Source organism: Carassius gibelio, chromosome B22 (assembly GCF_023724105.1).
Source record: "Carassius gibelio isolate Cgi1373 ecotype wild population from Czech Republic chromosome B22, carGib1.2-hapl.c, whole genome shotgun sequence".
NCBI lineage: Eukaryota > Metazoa > Chordata > Actinopteri > Cypriniformes > Cyprinidae > Carassius > Carassius gibelio.
The window spans coordinates 42,985,098-42,998,160 of NC_068417.1; positions in this window are offsets into that span (position 1 = coordinate 42,985,098).

Sequence of the window (13,063 nt, forward strand, 5' to 3'; positions counted from 1 at the left end):
TCTAGCCCAAATCTGCTCAAAAGCTTGTCTCTCTAATAGAGAAAGCTGTTTCATTCAGTATTCAGTGCAAATCTTGCCAAACTGATAGATGCTTATGCCATATGAAATACAATGTTTTCTGCAATGCTGTAAGACAGTTTTTAATGTGTTAGAAGTTATATGCACAAAAACTTATGTTAGGACTTCAATGATCAAGATTGTCAGTTTGCAGCTTTCTGAGTCCAGTAATGTTGAAATATTGTTTCTGTTCAAATGAAGTGAAATCAAGCCCAAATCTGCTCAAAAGCTTGTCTCTCCAATAGAGAAAGCTGTTTCATTCAGTATTCAGTGCAAATCTTGCCAAACTGATAGATGCTTATGCCTTATGAAGTACAATGGTTTCTGCAATGCTGTAAGACAGTTTTTAATGTGTTAGAAGTTATATGCACAAAAACTTATGTTAGGACTTCAATGATCAAGATTGTCAGTTTACAGCTTTCTGAGTCCAGTAATGCTGAAACAGTACTTCTGTTCAAATGAAGTGAAATCTAGCCCAAATCTGCTCAAAAGCTTGTCTCTCTATTAGAGAAAGCTGTTTCATTCAGTATTCAGTGCAAATCTTGCCAAACTGATAGATGCTTATGCCTTATGAAGTACAATGTTTTCTGCAATGCTGTAAGACAGTTTTTAATGTGTTAGAAGTTATATACACAAAAACTAATGTTAGGACTTCAATGATCAAGATTGTCAGTTTACAGCTTTCTGAGTCCAGAAATGTTGAAATAGTGTTTCTGTTCAAATGAAGTGAAATCAAGCCCAAATCTGCTCAAAAGCTTGTCTCTCTAATAGAGAAAGCTGTTTCATTCAGTATTCAGTGCAAATCTTGCCAAACTGATAGATGCTTATGCCATATGAAATACAATGTTTTCTGCAATGCTGTAAGACAGTTTTTAATGTGTTAGAAGTTATATGCACAAAAACTTATGTTAGGACTTCAATGATCAAGATTGTCAGTTTACAGCTTTCTGAGTCCAGTAATGCTGAAATAGTACTTCTGTTCAAATGAAGTGAAATCTAGCCCAAATCTGCTCAAAAGCTTGTCTCTCTAATAGAGAAAGCTGTTTCATTCAGTATTCAGTGCAAATCTTGCCAAACTGATAGATGCTTATGCCATATGAAATACAATGTTTTCTGCAATGCTGTAAGACAGTTTTTAATGTGTTAGAAGTTATATGCACAAAAACTTATGTTAGGACTTCAATGATCAAGATTGTCAGTTTACAGCTTTTTGAGTCCAGTAATGCTGAAATAGTACTTCTGTTCAAATGAAGTGAAATCTAGCCCAAATCTGCTCAAAAGCTTGTCTCTCTATTAGAGGAAGCTGTTTCATTCAGTATTCAGTGCAAATCTTGCCAAACTGATAGATGCTTATGCCTTATGAAGTACAATGTTTTCTGCAATGCTGTAAAACAGTTTTTAATGTGTTAGAAGTTATATACACAAAAACTAATGTTAGGACTTCTATGATCAAGATTGTCAGTTTACAGCTTTCTGAGTCCAGAAATGTTGAAATAGTGTTTCTGTTCAAATGAAGTGAAATCAAGCCCAAATCTGCTCAAAAGCTTGTCTCTCCAATAGAGAAAGCTGTTTCATTCAGTATTCAGTGCAAATCTTGCCAAACTGATAGATGCTTATGCCTTATGAAGTACAATGGTTTCTGCAATGCTGTAAGACAGTTTTTAATGTGTTAGAAGTTATATGCACAAAAACTTATGTTAGGACTTCAATGATCAAGATTGTCAGTTTACAGCTTTCTGAGTCCAGTAATGCTGAAACAGTACTTCTGTTCAAATGAAGTGAAATCTAGCCCAAATCTGCTCAAAAGCTTGTCTCTCTAATAGAGAAAGCTGTTTCATTCAGTATTCAGTGCAAATCTTGCCAAACTGATAGATGCTTATGCCTTATGAAGTACAATGTTTTCTGCAATGCTGTAAAACAGTTTTTAATGTGTTAGAAGTTATATACACAAAAACTAATGTTAGGCCTTCAATGATCAAGATTGTCAGTTTACAGCTTTCTGAGTCCAGAAATGTTGAAATAGTGTTTCTGTTCAAATGAAGTGAAATCAAGCCCAAATCTGCTCAAAAGCTTGTCTCTCTAATAGAGAAAGCTGTTTCATTCAGTATTCAGTGCAAATCTTGCCAAACTGATAGATGCTTATGCCTTATGAAGTACAATGTTTTCTGCAATGCTGTAAGACAGTTTTTAATGTGTTAGAAGTTATATACACAAAAACTTATGTTAGGACTTCAATGATCAAGATTGTCAGTTTACAGCTTTCTGAGTCCAGAAATGTTGAAATAGTGTTTCTGTTCAAATGAAGTGAAATCAAGCCCAAATCTGCTCAAAAGCTTGTCTCTCTAATAGAGAAAGCTGTTTCATTCAGTATTCAGTGCAAATCTTGCCAAACTGATAGATGCTTATGCCTTATGAAGTACAATGTTTTCTGCAATGCTGTAAGACAGTTTTTAATGTGTTAGAAGTTATATGCACAAAAACTTATGTTAGGACTTCATTGATCAAGATTGTCAGTTTACAGCTTTCTGAGTCCAGTAATGCTGAAATAGTACTTCTGTTCAAATGAAGTGAAATCTAGCCTAAATCTGCTCAAAAGCTTGTCTCTCTAATAGAGAAAGCTGTTTCATTCAGTATTCAGTGCAAATCTTGCCAAACTGATAGATGCTTATGCCATATGAAATACAATGTTTTCTGCAATGCTGTAAGACAGTTTTTAATGTGTTAGAAGTTATATGCACAAAAACTTATGTTAGGACTTCAATGATCAAGATTGTCAGTTTACAGCTTTCTGAGTCCAGTAATGCTGAAATAGTACTTCTGTTCAAATGAAGTGAAATCAAGCCCAAATCTGCTCAAAAGCTTGTCTATCTATTAGAGAAAGCTGTTTCATTCAGTATTCAGTGCAAATCTTGCCAAACTGATAGATGCTTATGCCTTATGAAGTACAATGTTTTCTGCAATGCTGTAAGACAGTTTTTAATGTGTTAGAAGTTATATACACAAAAACTAATGTTAGGACTTCAATGATCAAGATTGTCAGTTTACAGCTTTCTGAGTCCAGTAATGCTGAAACAGTACTTCTGTTCAAATGAAGTGAAATCTAGCCCAAATCTGCTCAAAAGCTTGTCTCTCTATTAGAGGAAGCTGTTTCATTCAGTATTCAGTGCAAATCTTGCCAAACTGATAGATGCTTATGCCTTATGAAGTACAATGTTTTCTGCAATGCTGTAAAACAGTTTTTAATGTGTTAGAAGTTATATACACAAAAACTAATGTTAGGACTTCTATGATCAAGATTGTCAGTTTACAGCTTTCTGAGTCCAGAAATGTTGAAATAGTGTTTCTGTTCAAATGAAGTGAAATCAAGCCCAAATCTGCTCAAAAGCTTGTCTCTCTATTAGAGAAAGCTGTTTCATTCAGTATTCAGTGCAAATCTTGCCAAACTGATAGATGCTTATGCCTTATGAAGTACAATGTTTTCTGCAATGCTGTAAAACAGTTTTTAATGTGTTAGAAGTTATATACACAAAAACTAATGTTAGGACTTCAATGATCAAGATTGTCAGTTTACAGCTTTCTGAGTCCAGAAATGTTAAAATAGTGTTTCTGTTCAAATGAAGTGAAATCAAGCCCAAATCTGCTCAAAAGCTTGTCTCTCTAATAGAGAAAGCTGTTTCATTCAGTATTCAGTGCAAATCTTGCCAAACTGATAGATGCTTATGCCTTATGAAGTACAATGTTTTCTGCAATGCTGTAAAACAGTTTTTAATGTGTTAGAAGTTATATACACAAAAACTAATGTTAGGACTTCAATGATCAAGATTGTCAGTTTACAGCTTTCTGAGTCCAGAAATGTTAAAATAGTGTTTCTGTTCAAATGAAGTGAAATCAAGCCCAAATCTGCTCAAAAGCTTGTCTCTCTAATAGAGAAAGCTGTTTCATTCAGTATTCAGTGCAAATCTTGCCAAACTGATAGATGCTTATGCCATATGAAATACAATGTTTTCTGCAATGCTGTAAGACAGATTTTAATGTGTTAGAAGTTATATGCACAAAAACTAATGTTAGGACTTCAATGATCAAGATTGTCAGTTTACAGCTTTCTGAGTCCAGTAATGCTGAAATAGTACTTCTGTTCAAATGAAGTGAAATCTAGCCCAAATCTGCTCAAAAGCTTGTCTCTCTAATAGAGAAAGCTGTTTCATTCAGTATTCAGTGCAAATCTTGCCAAACTGATAGATGCTTATGCCATATGAAATACAATGTTTTCTGCAATGCTGTAAGACAGTTTTTAATGTGTTAGAAGTGATATGCACAAAAACTTATGTTAGGACTTCAATGATCAAGATTGTCAGTTTACAGCTTTCTGAGTCCAGTAATGCTGAAATAGTACTTCTGTTCAAATGAAGTGAAGTCTAGCCCAAATCTGCTCAAAAGCTTGTCTATCTAGTAGAGAAAGCTGTTTCATTCAGTATTCAGTGCAAATCTTGCCAAACTGATAGATGCTTATGCCTTATGAAGTACAATGTTTTCTGCAATGCTGTAAAACAGTTTTTAATGTGTTAGAAGTTATATACACAAAAACTAATGTTAGGACTTCTATGATCAAGATTGTCAGTTTACAGCTTTCTGAGTCCAGAAATGTTGAAATAGTGTTTCTGTTCAAATGAAGTGAAATCAAGCCCAAATCTGCTCAAAAGCTTGTCTCTCTATTAGAGAAAGCTGTTTCATTCAGTATTCAGTGCAAATCTTGCCAAACTGATAGATGCTTATGCCTTATGAAGTACAATGTTTTCTGCAATGCTGTAAAACAGTTTTTAATAAGTTAGAAGTTATATACACAAAAACTAATGTTAGGACTTCTATGATCAAGATTGTCAGTTTACAGCTTTCTGAGTCCAGAAATGTTGAAATAGTGTTTCTGTTCAAATGAAGTGAAATCAAGCCCAAATCTGCTCAAAAGCTTGTCTCTCTATTAGAGAAAGCTGTTTCATTCAGTATTCAGTGCAAATCTTGCCAAACTGATAGATGCTTATGCCTTATGAAGTACAATGTTTTCTGCAATGCTGTAAGACAGTTTTTAATGTGTTAGAAGTTATATGCACAAAAACTAATGTTAGGACTTCAATGATCAAGATTGTCAGTTTACAGCTTTCTGAGTCCAGTAATGCTGAAATAGTACTTCTGTTCAAATGAAGTGAAATCTAGCCCAAATCTGCTCAAAAGCTTGTCTCTCTATTAGAGAAAGCTGTTTCATTCAGTATTCAGTGCAAATCTTGCCAAACTGATAGATGCTTATGCCTTATGAAGTACAATGTTTTCTGCAATGCTGTAAGACAGTTTTTAATGTGTTAGAAGTTATATACACAAAAACTAATGTTAGGACTTCAATGATCAAGATTGTCAGTTTACAGCTTTCTGAGTCCAGTAATGCTGAAACAGTACTTCTGTTCAAATGAAGTGAAATCTAGCCCAAATCTGCTCAAAAGCTTGTCTCTCTATTAGAGGAAGCTGTTTCATTCAGTATTCAGTGCAAATCTTGCCAAACTGATAGATGCTTATGCCTTATGAAGTACAATGTTTTCTGCAATGCTGTAAAACAGTTTTTAATGTGTTAGAAGTTATATACACAAAAACTAATGTTAGGACTTCTATGATCAAGATTGTCAGTTTACAGCTTTCTGAGTCCAGAAATGTTGAAATAGTGTTTCTGTTCAAATGAAGTGAAATCAAGCCCAAATCTGCTCAAAAGCTTGTCTCTCTATTAGAGAAAGCTGTTTCATTCAGTATTCAGTGCAAATCTTGCCAAACTGATAGATGCTTATGCCTTATGAAGTACAATGTTTTCTGCAATGCTGTAAAACAGTTTTTAATGTGTTAGAAGTTATATACACAAAAACTAATGTTAGGACTTCAATGATCAAGATTGTCAGTTTACAGCTTTCTGAGTCCAGAAATGTTAAAATAGTGTTTCTGTTCAAATGAAGTGAAATCTAGCCCAAATCTGCTCAAAAGCTTGTCTCTCTAATAGAGAAAGCTGTTTCATTCAGTATTCAGTGCAAATCTTGCCAAACTGATAGATGCTTATGCCTTATGAAGTACAATGTTTTCTGCAATGCTGTAAAACAGTTTTAATGTGTTAGAAGTTATATACACAAAAACTAATGTTAGGACTTCAATGATCAAGATTGTCAGTTTGCAGCTTTCTGAGTCCAGTAATGTTGAAATATTGTTTCTGTTCAAATGAAGTGAAATCAAGCCCAAATCTGCTCAAAAGCTTGTCTCTCCAATAGAGAAAGCTGTTTCATTCAGTATTCAGTGCAAATCTTGCCAAACTGATAGATGCTTATGCCTTATGAAGTACAATGGTTTCTGCAATGCTGTAAGACAGTTTTTAATGTGTTAGAAGTTATATGCACAAAAACTTATGTTAGGACTTCAATGATCAAGATTGTCAGTTTACAGCTTTCTGAGTCCAGTAATGCTGAAACAGTACTTCTGTTCAAATGAAGTGAAATCTAGCCCAAATCTGCTCAAAAGCTTGTCTATCTATTAGAGAAAGCTGTTTCATTCAGTATTCAGTGCAAATCTTGCCAAACTGATAGATGCTTATGCCTTATGAAGTACAATGTTTTCTGCAATGCTGTAAAACAGTTTTTAATGTGTTAGAAGTTATATACACAAAAACTAATGTTAGGACTTCTATGATCAAGATTGTCAGTTTACAGCTTTCTGAGTCCAGAAATGTTGAAATAGTGTTTCTGTTCAAATGAAGTGAAATCAAGCCCAAATCTGCTCAAAAGCTTGTCTCTCTATTAGAGAAAGCTGTTTCATTCAGTATTCAGTGCAAATCTTGCCAAACTGATAGATGCTTATGCCTTATGAAGTACAATGTTTTCTGCAATGCTGTAAAACAGTTTTTAATGTGTTAGAAGTTATATACACAAAAACTAATGTTAGGACTTCAATGATCAAGATTGTCAGTTTACAGCTTTCTGAGTCCAGAAATGTTAAAATAGTGTTTCTGTTCAAATGAAGTGAAATCAAGCCCAAATCTGCTCAAAAGCTTGTCTCTCTAATAGAGAAAGCTGTTTCATTCAGTATTCAGTGCAAATCTTGCCAAACTGATAGATGCTTATGCCATATGAAATACAATGTTTTCTGCAATGCTGTAAGACAGATTTTAATGTGTTAGAAGTTATATGCACAAAAACTAATGTTAGGACTTCAATGATCAAGATTGTCAGTTTACAGCTTTCTGAGTCCAGTAATGCTGAAATAGTACTTCTGTTCAAATGAAGTGAAATCTAGCCCAAATCTGCTCAAAAGCTTGTCTCTCTAATAGAGAAAGCTGTTTCATTCAGTATTCAGTGCAAATCTTGCCAAACTGATAGATGCTTATGCCATATGAAATACAATGTTTTCTGCAATGCTGTAAGACAGTTTTTAATGTGTTAGAAGTTATATGCACAAAAACTTATGTTAGGACTTCAATGATCAAGATTGTCAGTTTACAGCTTTCTGAGTCCAGTAATGCTGAAATAGTACTTCTGTTCAAATGAAGTGAAATCTAGCCCAAATCTGCTCAAAAGCTTGTCTATCTATTAGAGAAAGCTGTTTCATTCAGTATTCAGTGCAAATCTTGCCAAACTGATAGATGCTTATGCCTTATGAAGTACAATGTTTTCTGCAATGCTGTAAAACAGTTTTTAATGTGTTAGAAGTTATATACACAAAAACTAATGTTAGGACTTCTATGATCAAGATTGTCAGTTTACAGCTTTCTGAGTCCAGAAATGTTGAAATAGTGTTTCTGTTCAAATGAAGTGAAATCAAGCCCAAATCTGCTCAAAAGCTTGTCTCTCTATTAGAGAAAGCTGTTTCATTCAGTATTCAGTGCAAATCTTGCCAAACTGATAGATGCTTATGCCTTATGAAGTACAATGTTTTCTGCAATGCTGTAAAACAGTTTTTAATGTGTTAGAAGTTATATACACAAAAACTAATGTTAGGACTTCAATGATCAAGATTGTCAGTTTACAGCTTTCTGAGTCCAGTAATGCTGAAACAGTACTTCTGTTCAAATGAAGTGAAATCAAGCCCAAATCTGCTCAAAAGCTTGTCTCTCCAATAGAGAAAGCTGTTTCATTCAGTATTCAGTGCAAATCTTGCCAAACTGATAGATGCTTATGCCTTATGAAGTACAATGGTTTCTGCAATGCTGTAAGACAGTTTTTAATGTGTTAGAAGTTATATGCACAAAAACTTATGTTAGGACTTCAATGATCAAGATTGTCAGTTTACAGCTTTCTGAGTCCAGTAATGCTGAAATAGTACTTCTGTTCAAATGAAGTGAAATCTAGCCCAAATCTGCTCAAAAGCTTGTCTATCTATTAGAGAAAGCTGTTTCATTCAGTATTCAGTGCAAATCTTGCCAAACTGATAGATGCTTATGCCTTATGAAGTACAATGTTTTCTGCAATGCTGTAAAACAGTTTTTAATGTGTTAGAAGTTATATACACAAAAACTAATGTTAGGACTTCTATGATCAAGATTGTCAGTTTACAGCTTTCTGAGTCCAGAAATGTTGAAATAGTGTTTCTGTTCAAATGAAGTGAAATCAAGCCCAAATCTGCTCAAAAGCTTGTCTCTCTATTAGAGAAAGCTGTTTCATTCAGTATTCAGTGCAAATCTTGCCAAACTGATAGATGCTTATGCCTTATGAAGTACAATGTTTTCTGCAATGCTGTAAAACAGTTTTTAATGTGTTAGAAGTTATATACACAAAAACTAATGTTAGGACTTCAATGATCAAGATTGTCAGTTTACAGCTTTCTGAGTCCAGTAATGCTGAAACAGTACTTCTGTTCAAATGAAGTGAAATCTAGCCCAAATCTGCTCAAAAGCTTGTCTCTCTATTAGAGAAAGCTGTTTCATTCAGTATTCAGTGCAAATCTTGCCAAACTGATAGATGCTTATGCCTTATGAAGTACAATGTTTTCTGCAATGCTGTAAAACAGTTTTTAATGTGTTAGAAGTTATATACACAAAAACTAATGTTAGGACTTCAATGATCAAGATTGTCAGTTTACAGCTTTCTGAGTCCAGTAATGCTGAAATAGTACTTCTGTTCAAATGAAGTGAAATCTAGCCCAAATCTGCTCAAAAGCTTGTCTCTCTAATAGAGAAAGCTGTTTCATTCAGTATTCAGTGCAAATCTTGCCAAACTGATAGATGCTTATGCCATATGAAATACAATGTTTTCTGCAATGCTGTAAGACAGTTTTTAATGTGTTAGAAGTTATATGCACAAAAACTTATGTTAGGACTTCAATGATCAAGATTGTCAGTTTACAGCTTTCTGAGTCCAGTAATGCTGAAATAGTACTTCTGTTCAAATGAAGTGAAATCTAGCCCAAATCTGCTCAAAAGCTTGTCTATCTATTAGAGAAAGCTGTTTCATTCAGTATTCAGTGCAAATCTTGCCAAACTGATAGATGCTTATGCCTTATGAAGTACAATGTTTTCTGCAATGCTGTAAAACAGTTTTTAATGTGTTAGAAGTTATATACACAAAAACTAATGTTAGGACTTCAATGATCAAGATTGTCAGTTTACAGCTTTCTGAGTCTGGAAATGTTGAAATAGTGTTTCTGTTCAAATGAAGTTAAATCAAGCCCAAATCTGCTCAAAAGCTTGTCTCTCTAAAAGAGAAAGCTGTTTCATTCAGTATTCAGTGCAAATCTTGCCAAACTGATAGATGCTTATGCCATATGAAATACAATGTTTTCTGCAATGCTGTAAGACAGTTTTTAATGTGTTAGAAGTTATATGCACAAAAACTTATGTTAGGACTTCAATGATCAAGATTGTCAGTTTACAGCTTTCTGAGTCCAGTAATGCTGAAACAGTACTTCTGTTCAAATGAAGTGAAATCTAGCCCAAATCTGCTCAAAAGCTTGTCTCTCTATTAGAGAAAGCTGTTTCATTCAGTATTCAGTGCAAATCTTGCCAAACTGATAGATGCTTATGCCTTATGAAGTACAATGTTTTCTGCAATGCTGTAAAACAGTTTTTAATGTGTTAGAAATTATATACACAAAAACTAATGTTAGGACTTCAATGATCAAGATTGTCAGTTTACAGCTTTCTGAGTCCAGAAATGTTGAAATAGTGTTTCTGTTCAAATGAAGTGAAATCAAGCCCAAATCTGCTCAAAAGCTTGTCTCTCTAATAGAGAAAGCTGTTTCATTCAGTATTCAGTGCAAATCTTGCCAAACTGATAGATGCTTATGCCATATGAAATACAATGTTTTCTGCAATGCTGTAAGACAGTTTTTAATGTGTTAGAAGTTATATGCACAAAAACTTATGTTAGGACTTCAATGATCAAGATTGTCAGTTTACAGCTTTCTGAGTCCAGTAATACTGAAATAGTACTTCTGTTCAAATGAAGTGAAATCAAGCCCAAATCTGCTCAAAAGCTTGTCTCTCTATTAGAGAAAGCTGTTTCATTCAGTATTCAGTGCAAATCTTGCCAAACTGATAGATGCTTATGCCTTATGAAGTACAATGTTTTCTGCAATGCTGTAAAACAGTTTTTAATGTGTTAGAAGTTATATACACAAAAACTAATGTTAGGACTTCAATGATCAAGATTGTCAGTTTACAGCTTTCTGAGTCCAGTAATGCTGAAATAGTACTTCTGTTCAAATGAAGTGAAATCTAGCCCAAATCTGCTCAAAAGCTTGTCTCTCTAATAGAGAAAGCTGTTTCATTCAGTATTCAGTGCAAATCTTGCCAAAATGATAGATGCTTATGCCATATGAAATACAATGTTTTCTGCAATGCTGTAAGACAGTTTTTAATGTGTTAGAAGTTATAGGCACAAAAACTTATGTTAGGACTTCAATGATCAAGATTGTCAGTTTACAGCTTTCTGAGTCCAGTAATGCTGAAATAGTACTTCTGTTCAAATGAAGTGAAATCTAGCCCAAATCTGCTCAAAAGCTTGTCTATCTATTAGAGAAAGCTGTTTCATTCAGTATTCAGTGCAAATCTTGCCAAACTGATAGATGCTTATGCCTTATGAAGTACAATGTTTTCTGCAATGCTGTAAAACAGTTTTTAATGTGTTAGAAGTTATATACACAAAAACTAATGTTAGGACTTCTATGATCAAGATTGTCAGTTTACAGCTTTCTGAGTCCAGAAATGTTGAAATAGTGTTTCTGTTCAAATGAAGTGAAATCAAGCCCAAATCTGCTCAAAAGCTTGTCTCTCTATTAGAGAAAGCTGTTTCATTCATTATTCAGTGCAAATCTTGCCAAACTGATAGATGCTTATGCCTTATGAAGTACAATGTTTTCTGCAATGCTGTAAGACAGTTTTTAATGTGTTAGAAGTTATATACACAAAAACTAATGTTAGGACTTCAATGATCAAGATTGTCAGTTTACAGCTTTCTGAGTCCAGTAATGCTGAAACAGTACTTCTGTTCAAATGAAGTGAAATCTAGCCCAAATCTGCTCAAAAGCTTGTCTCTCTATTAGAGGAAGCTGTTTCATTCAGTATTCAGTGCAAATCTTGCCAAACTGATAGATGCTTATGCCTTATGAAGTACAATGTTTTCTGCAATGCTGTAAAACAGTTTTTAATGTGTTAGAAGTTATATACACAAAAACTAATGTTAGGACTTCTATGATCAAGATTGTCAGTTTACAGCTTTCTGAGTCCAGAAATGTTGAAATAGTGTTTCTGTTCAAATGAAGTGAAATCAAGCCCAAATCTGCTCAAAAGCTTGTCTCTCTATTAGAGAAAGCTGTTTCATTCAGTATTCAGTGCAAATCTTGCCAAACTGATAGATGCTTATGCCTTATGAAGTACAATGTTTTCTGCAATGCTGTAAAACAGTTTTTAATGTGTTAGAAGTTATATACACAAAAACTAATGTTAGGACTTCAATGATCAAGATTGTCAGTTTACAGCTTTCTGAGTCCAGAAATGTTAAAATAGTGTTTCTGTTCAAATGAAGTGAAATCTAGCCCAAATCTGCTCAAAAGCTTGTCTCTCTAATAGAGAAAGCTGTTTCATTCAGTATTCAGTGCAAATCTTGCCAAACTGATAGATGCTTATGCCTTATGAAGTACAATGTTTTCTGCAATGCTGTAAAACAGTTTTAATGTGTTAGAAGTTATATACACAAAAACTAATGTTAGGACTTCAATGATCAAGATTGTCAGTTTGCAGCTTTCTGAGTCCAGTAATGTTGAAATATTGTTTCTGTTCAAATGAAGTGAAATCAAGCCCAAATCTGCTCAAAAGCTTGTCTCTCCAATAGAGAAAGCTGTTTCATTCAGTATTCAGTGCAAATCTTGCCAAACTGATAGATGCTTATGCCTTATGAAGTACAATGGTTTCTGCAATGCTGTAAGACAGTTTTTAATGTGTTAGAAGTTATATGCACAAAAACTTATGTTAGGACTTCAATGATCAAGATTGTCAGTTTACAGCTTTCTGAGTCCAGTAATGCTGAAACAGTACTTCTGTTCAAATGAAGTGAAATCTAGCCCAAATCTGCTCAAAAGCTTGTCTATCTATTAGAGAAAGCTGTTTCATTCAGTATTCAGTGCAAATCTTGCCAAACTGATAGATGCTTATGCCTTATGAAGTACAATGTTTTCTGCAATGCTGTAAAACAGTTTTTAATGTGTTAGAAGTTATATACACAAAAACTAATGTTAGGACTTCTATGATCAAGATTGTCAGTTTACAGCTTTCTGAGTCCAGAAATGTTGAAATAGTGTTTCTGTTCAAATGAAGTGAAATCAAGCCCAAATCTGCTCAAAAGCTTGTCTCTCTATTAGAGAAAGCTGTTTCATTCAGTATTCAGTGCAAATCTTGCCAAACTGATAGATGCTTATGCCTTATGAAGTACAATGTTTTCTGCAATGCTGTAAAACAGTTTTTAATGTGTTAGAAGTTATATACACAAAAACTAATGTT